Here is an 8278-nt window from a genome sequence, read left to right as displayed (position 1 = left end):
GATTGTCAATGTAATTGTTTTGTCACTGTTGTGAGTGATGAGTGTTGCTGTCATAAATATATATATATATTTACACACAAACATATATATACATATCTATACATATACACATATATATACACACACACATATATAAACATATATATACATATACATACATATCTACATATATACACACACAGCTATTTCGTATCAGTGCAATACGCTGTTTGTTAAAACGGTTGACTCCCGCTCTTACGTGCAATAACAAATCAAATCATTCAGTTGTCTTTGCTCATATGTCATTTTAGAGCTGGACGCCTGGCATCTTTTTGGCCACAGGTTCGTTTCTGTTTGGTGTGAGGTTCTGTGTTGTGGAGATTCTCAGGATGGATTGCAGGTGCTCATCAGTGAGGCGACTCCTGTGTGCTGTTTTGTTAGTCTTTATCACTGAGAAGAGCTTCTCACACAGATATGTGCTACCAAACATGCACAAGGTTCGAGCCGCATGTAGACGGACTTTTTTTGTTCTTCAAAGTCACCAAAGCGCCGTGCAAACTCAGTGCGCTCAGTTTATCAGCAAAGTGCGTATTTGGGAACACCGTAGTGACGACTTGGTTTAACATTACTTGGTAACAGGGAAAGTGGGGCAAGTGGTTGTGTCTCCCATAAAAGCAGCCTCAATTGAAATCACTTTGTGATTGTGCACGGGTAAAAACGTCCGCTGAAGTGTCAGATTCTTATTTAATTCTTCTGCTTTCTGTATCTTCTGCATTGCATTCAGGTCTTTCAGGTTACCCTGATGTTTTGTTTTATAGTGCCGTCTTAGATTAAATTCTGTAATTACAGCCACAATAGCTCCACAAATGAGACACACGGGTTCAGTAAACATATACTCAGCCTCCCATCGGTTTTTAAAGGCTCTATTTTCAGAATCAACTTTTCTCTTCAGCATCGTGTGAGCTAGCGTTGCATTATGGGATCTGTAGTTTATTGTGTTACCAGCGCTTCATATACCCGGCTTTAATAACAATAATACAGTATATAAAATGATCTCGGGCGGATATAATTACGCGGGCGGATGTGGCCCTGCCCTTGAGTTTGACACATATGGACTAAATAGAACTTGAAAAGATATATTTTTCAAATGTGATCGCGCAATTCAGATAGAGTTGACGCACTACAGCCTGCATGCCTCAATTAGTCATCCTCCCTCGCCTTACTTTTTACCGTTCATCTAATGAATACACTGAGTATGGCTTTACCAAAACAATCATTGATGGCGAATAAAGTATCCATTATTCGAGTATGTAGATCGGGTTATATATATATACATATATATATACCCGTATCGCAGCGAGAAGTAGTGTGTTAAAAAGCTAGAAAAGAAAAGGGAACATTTTAAAAATAACGTAACATGACTGTCAATATACAGTATTTGTTTTGTGAGTGTTACTGAGTGTTGCGGTCATCAAGGATTTGATTATCATTATTTCTTTCAATCAGGTTCGTATTTGTAGGATGTGTTGTGTTCAAGTTACATTCCGTGTTTGTCAATCGTTGTAAAGATGACAGGTTTCATTCATCGATTCGTTTCTTACTGCATCAATAAACAGCTCGTCTTCTTCTTTATCTGAGACCTGACACACTGCATGCACGGGTTTTTACACTGTCTTCCTTTAGCGGGACATTGACTTTTCCAACGTGTGCTTTGTTTCAGCAGTAGTTGGATTTATGAATATGCTTGTATGTATGAGACGCTTCATATTTTTGCTGCCTTTTCAATTGTGTAATTCGGTTTTGTTCAGCTCTTTGGAACTGTTGCCTTTTATCTGTGCACTGCGCCAGTTCACGTGAGCCACTCGGTGTACATGCATCGAAGGTTCCCAGCTGTGCTGGTGCCATCTCCTGCTATGTCCATGGCTGTATTTAATGTTACCTTAGTCCTGGCACTTAAAACTTTCTCTCGCAGTTTCGCTGAGTTTGTGTCAAACACCACCCTGACCATCTCATCTTCCTCTCCATAAGCACAGTCCTTCACCCGTGAATATTTACCCGTGGCAGTTTGCTATTGGATTGCCGCTGACGGACGGCCTTATATGGGCAGGCACTAAATTACAAACGCCAGCGCAGCCTGTCTATGAACTTAATTTAAAGTGTAGGTTTACATCGTGCTTTGTTTCCGAAGTAGCAGAACTCATGAATATGGTTGTATATGTCACTCGCTCGCTTCTTATTGTTTCGCTGCCTTCTCAATTATATAATGCATGTTTTCTTGAGCGCTTTTTTGAGGTCTTCCTGGTTTTCTATGTACTGCGTGATTACGTGGGAGGCGTGATGATGTCACACGAAACTCCGCCCCCACGGCGTTGAAGCTCATCTCCATTACAGTAAATGGAGAAAAACTGCTTCCAGTTATGACCATTACGCGTAGAATTTCGATATAAAACCTGCCCAACTTTTGTAAGGAAGCTGTAAGGAATGAACCTGCCAAATTTCAGCCTTCCACCCACACGGGAAGTTGGAGAATTAGTGATGAGTCAGTGAGTGAGTGAGTGAGGGCTTTGCCTTTTATTAGTATAGATTCTAAAATGTTATTGATTAGATCCTCCCAGGTTTTACAAAAGTTTTGTACAGATCCTCTAAGTGAAAATTTGATTTTCTTTTCCAATTTCAAATTATGTATAACATCAATTACCCACTGACATAAAATACACGAGTTAGAATTCTTTCAGTTGATCAAGATAAGTCTACGTGCCAAAAGTGTAGTAAAGGCAATTATGGTTTGTTTGTCCTTCTTCACTTTAAGCCCATCTAGAAGTACACCAAACACAGCTGTTAATGGATTAGGAGGGATTGTGACACCAAGGCTGTCTGAAAGTCATTTAAAGATTTTGGTCCAAAATTATGTTAATTTGGTGCAAGCTACTTCTGATCAGTCCTTTTCATCCCCACAATTGTAAGTGCCAACACAACTAGGCTTCATAGCCATAACTCCTGGCAATATTGCTGATTAAGGTTAAAGCTATTATATGTAACAATGTACTACCTTAATTTAAGACTATAAAATGACAACAAAAGTTCAAAAGCAATCTGTCTATTACCAAACAGTGAACTTTGTGAGCTGGAATGTCAATAGTCTCCATCTTGAATTGAAGAAGAAGAAAACATTCTCTCACCTAACAAAGCTAAATGCCAAGATAGTATTTTTAAAGCAAGAATCAGTTTTGGTTGCAAAGGGACTGGACTGGCCAAATATTCCACTCCAGCTATACAAAGAAAACTAGAGGTGTGGGAGTCTTAATTCATAGAACAATTTCATTTGCAGTATCAGATTTGATATCGGATCCTGAAGGGCGATATGTGATGGTGATGGGTAATTTATTCAATTATAAAGTGATATTGATATGTATCTATGCACCCAATGTGGATAATAGAGACCTTCATCCAAAATGTTTTTGCATCCATTCCTAACCTGAACACGTAACATTATAATGGCTGGAGACTTTAATTGAGTTTTAAATTTAGAACTGGATAGATCTTCAACTACAGGGGCAATCACATCTAAGTAAGTAATCACACAGTTTATAAGTGATCATAACTTATCAGACCCATGGAGGTTTCTAAGTCCATACTTAAGAGGATATTCCTTCTCACCAGTAGTTCATTGCTGCAGTACTCAAGAATTGATTTTCTTTATAGATAACAATTTCTTGCCCACAATCAAATCTTGCAAGTATGATGCAATTGTTATCACTGACCATGCCCCTCTAATCATGGAGCTCAAACCACTATGCCCCACATACTCATCTTAACCTCCTGTTATTAGCTGATGAGAAATGTATAGAATTTATATCCAAGCAAATTGATTGTTTTTTAGAGACAAATGCATCAGAGGTTTCTGCAGGAATACTGAGAAACTCCGAAGGCATTTTTAAGAGGACAGGTTATCTCATATCTCTACCACAAAAATAAATTGGAACCCAAGGACTCAGAGTTAATCCGTGAAATTATCAGAATAGATGAAGAATATGCCATGTCTCTAAATGAGGTCCCTTTTAGCAAAAGACAGGCTTTGCAATTAGAACTCAACCTCATGACAACAAAAGAAACAGAACAACTCATCTTTAAATTACAACACAGAAGACTAATAAGATCTTAGTTCAAGAATTCCACAAGCAGGAAGTTTGCAATGCAATATCTGTAATCACCAACACAGAGATAAAAATCATTAACCATAAAAATATTTTGCACACATTTAGGGACTACTTTAAGTCCTTACATTCTACTCCGTTTATTTCTTTTTTTTATATAAATTTTATTGATTTTATTGTAATCATTCCATAAAAATAGATCAAGTTTTACAAAAATAGGATTGAAAACAAATCAATCCCCACCCCTGGGAAGGAGGGCATAACCAACAGAGTAAAACTTAACATTGTAAAAATAAGTAAATTGATAAGTTTAATAAGCTGATAAGGATAAATGAAGAAACGAAATGGGAAGAGAATCTGCTTCCTCAGTGCTTTAAGAGCTTAATCTAAAATGTTATTGATTAGATCCTGCCAGGTTTTGAAAAAGTTCTGCACAGATCCTCTAAGTGAGAATTTGATTTTTTCCAATTTCAAGTAGTATTAAACATCTGTTACCCACTGACTTAAAAAAGGAGAGTTAGGATTCTTCCAGTTTAGCAAGATAAGTCCACGTGCCAATAGTGTAGTGAAGGCAATTGCCGTTTGTTTGTCCTTCTCCACTTTAAGCCCATCTGGAAGTACACCAAACACAGCTGTTAATGGGTTAGGAGGGTGCTGCTCGATATATACAGTGGTGTGAAAAACTATTTGCCCCCTTCCTGATTTCTTATTCTTTTGCATGTTTGTCACACAAAATGTTTCTGATCATCAAACACATTTAACCATTAGTCAAATATAACACAAGTAAACACAAAATGAAGTTTTTAAATGATGGTTTTTATTATTTAGGGAGAAAAAAAAATTCAAACCTACATGGCCCTGTGTGAAAACGTAATTGCCCCCTGAACCTAATGACTGGTTGGGCCACCCTTAGCAGCAATAACTGCAATCAAGCGTTTGCGATAACTTGCAATGGGTCTTTTACAGCACTCTGGAGGAATTTTGGCGCACTCATCTTTGCAGAATTTTTTTCTTCGGCCATTCAGAGGTGGATTTGCTGGTGTGTTTTGGGTCATTGTCCTGTTGGAGCACCCAAGATCGCTTCAGCTTGAGTTGACGAACAGATGGCCGGACATTCTCCTTCAGGATTTTTGGTAGACAGTAGAATTCATGGTTCCATCTATCACAGCAAGCCTTCTAGGTCCTGAAGCAGCAAAACAACCCCAGACCATCACACTACCACCACCATATTTTACTGTTGGTATGATATTCTTTTTCTGAAATGCTGTGTTCCTTTTACGCCAGATGTAACGGGACATTTGCCTTCCAAAAAGTTCAACTTTTGTCTCATCAGTCCACAAGGTATTTTCCCAAAAGTCTTGGCAATCATTGAGATGTTTCTTAGCAAAATTGAGACGAGCCCTAATGTTCTTTTATACTTAACAGTGGTTTGCATCTTGGAAATCTGGCATGCAGGCCGTTTTTGCCCAGTCTCTTTCTTATGGTGGAGTCGTGAACACTGACCTTAATTTAGGGAAGTGAGGCCTGCAGTTCTTTAGACGTTGTCCTGGGGTCTTTTGTGACCTTTCGGATGAGTCGTCTCTGCGCTCTTGGGGTAATTTTGGTCGGCCGGCCACTCCTGGGAAGGTTCACCACTGTTCCATGTTTTTGCCATTTGTGGATAATGGCTCTCACTGTGGTTCGCTGTAGTCCCAAAGCTTTAGAAATGGCTTTATAACCTTTATCAGACTAAAAGATTTCAATTACTTCTGTTCTCATTTGTTCCTGAATTTCTTTGGATCTTGGCATGATGTCTAGCTTTTGAGGTGCTTTTGGTCTACTTTTCTGTGTCAGGCAGCTCCTATTTAAGTGATTTCTTGATTGAAACAGGTGTGGCAGTAATCAGGCCTGGGGTGGCTACGGAAATTGAACTCAGGTGTGATACACCACAGTTAGGTGATTTTTAACAAGGGGGCAATTACTTTTTCACACAGGGCCATGTAGGTTTGGATTTTTTTTCTCCCTAAATAATAAAATCCATCATTTAAAACCTGCATTTTGTGTTTACTTGTGTTATATTTGACTAATGGTTAAATGTGTTTGATGATCAGAAACATTTTGTGTGACAAACATGCAACAGAATAAGAAATCAGGAAGGGGGCAAAAAGTTTTTCACACCACTGTAATTTTGAGTTGAATAATTGTATTCTTTGCGCATATGGAGCTCGATTGAATTCTCTGCATTGCTACCTTCCACTCCTTTTCTGATATGTTGAGTGAGAGATCCTTTTCCCACTGTCCTGTTGGATCTTTGAAAGGGAGGGACTGTGAAATTGTTTTATATACTGCAGATATGCTGTCTGAGTCCTCGAAACTGAGCAATATTTTTTCCAGCATAGTGGAAGGTGGGAGATGAGCAAAATCGGGCAGGTTCTGTTTAACAAAGTTTCTAATTTGAAGATATTGAAAGAAATGTGATGATGGAAAGTTAAATTTGGAATGTAGTTGTTCGTAGCATGCAAAAATGTTGTCTATGTACAGATCTCTAAGTGATTTAATCCCAAATGTTTTCCAGATATTAAAAACTGCATATGTTTGCGAAAGTTGAAAAAGGGGGTTCTTCTGCAAAGGTGCCACATATAAAAGCTTTTCTATCTTAAAATGCTTCCTACATTGGTTCCATATTCTGAGTGAGTGAAGCACAATTGGGTTGTTAGTATATTGGCGATAACTTGCATCTATAGGGGCACAAAGCAGGGAAAATAAAGAAGTACTAAAGGATTTTATTTCTATTGCGGCCCAAGCCTGTGTATGTTCATCTATTTGTGTCCATGTCCAGGTTTTTATAGCTTGTATGTTTGCTGTCAAGTAATAAAACTGAAAGTTCGGTAGAACCATGCCACCTTCTGCCTTAGGTTTTTGTAGGGTCGCTGTTTGAATTACGTGGATGTTTTAAATTCCAAATAAATTAGGTTATGGTTGAATCTACTTGCTTAAAAATGATTTATTGATGTATATTGGAACATTTTGAAATAAAAAGAAAAACTTAGGAAGGATAGTCGTCTTAACGTTAATTCTTCCAACTAGAGTGAGATGAAGGGTTGACCATCTATGCAAGTCTTGCTTAATTTTTTCCATACAGACCGCAAAATTTTGTTGATAAGGAGCTTTATGTTTACTTGTGATGTTTACCCTAGGTATTTAAACTGATCTGCAATGATAAAACGGAAGGTGTCCAATCTAATATTGTATGCTTGAGGATTCACTGGGAAGAGCACACTTCAAATTAATTCTGAGACCAGTGCTGTTAGGACTGCAGGCACAGTGTTTTGTGGGTCTGATAAATACAGTACCATATCATCTGCATATAGTGAAATTTTCTGTTCAAGTCCTTATCTGATAACCATTTCGACAGTGAACTGCCAGTGGCTCAGTGGCGATTGCAAAAAGTAGCGGTGACAAGGGGCATCCTTGTCTGGTACCACAGTCTAGTTTAAAGTAGTCTGAATTAATGTTGTTAATACAAACTGAAGCTTCTGGATTGGTATACAGTAGTCTGATCCATACACAAATGTTCGGGCCAAACCCAAATTTCTCTAATATAGTGAAAAGGTAGTCCATTCAATCATATGAAATGCTTTTTTTGCATCCAACGATAATATCATCTCTGGGGTGTTTGACTTTACGGGTGAATATATTACATTAAACAGGCATGGAAGATTGGAAGCTAAATGTCGGCCTTTAATAAATCCAGTTTGATCTTGTGCTATTACCGAAGGCAGCACTTTTCTCCATCCTTCTAGCTAGTAATTTGTAGAGTATCTGAACATCATTATTCAGAAGTGAAATTGGTCTGTATGATGCACATTGTAATAAGTTCTTATTTTGTTTAGGAAAGATGGTGATTAATGCTTGGCGAAAAGTTTGAGGTAGAATTTGATTGTCTCTAGCTTCTGTGATTGTTGCTAATAAAAGGGGAGCTAGCTGAGTGGAGAATTTCTTATAAAATTTGACAGGGTAGCTTTAAGGGCCTGCTGCCTTCCCACTCTTAAGTGACTTTATAGCATCTAGTAATTCTGATAGTGCCAAAGGTTTATCCAATTCCTCTGCACTAAGAGTATCTATTTGTGGTGTCTGTAATGCATCCAGAAATACATTAGATTGTG

The 8278-nt window shown here is 38.1% G+C and overlaps 1 protein-coding gene across 11 annotated transcripts in view; it reads left to right on the top strand.

Annotated features, from left to right (window-relative positions):
• caska (calcium/calmodulin-dependent serine protein kinase a) overlaps positions 1–8278 on the top strand; it is a 509789-nt gene that overhangs the window by 230730 nt on the left and 270781 nt on the right. The gene's annotated exons all lie outside the window — the stretch shown is intronic.

Source organism: Polypterus senegalus, chromosome 2 (assembly GCF_016835505.1).
Source record: "Polypterus senegalus isolate Bchr_013 chromosome 2, ASM1683550v1, whole genome shotgun sequence".
NCBI lineage: Eukaryota > Metazoa > Chordata > Cladistia > Polypteriformes > Polypteridae > Polypterus > Polypterus senegalus.
The sequence above is the reverse complement of the archived record's forward strand: the minus strand, read 5'-3'. Positions and strand labels throughout refer to the sequence as shown.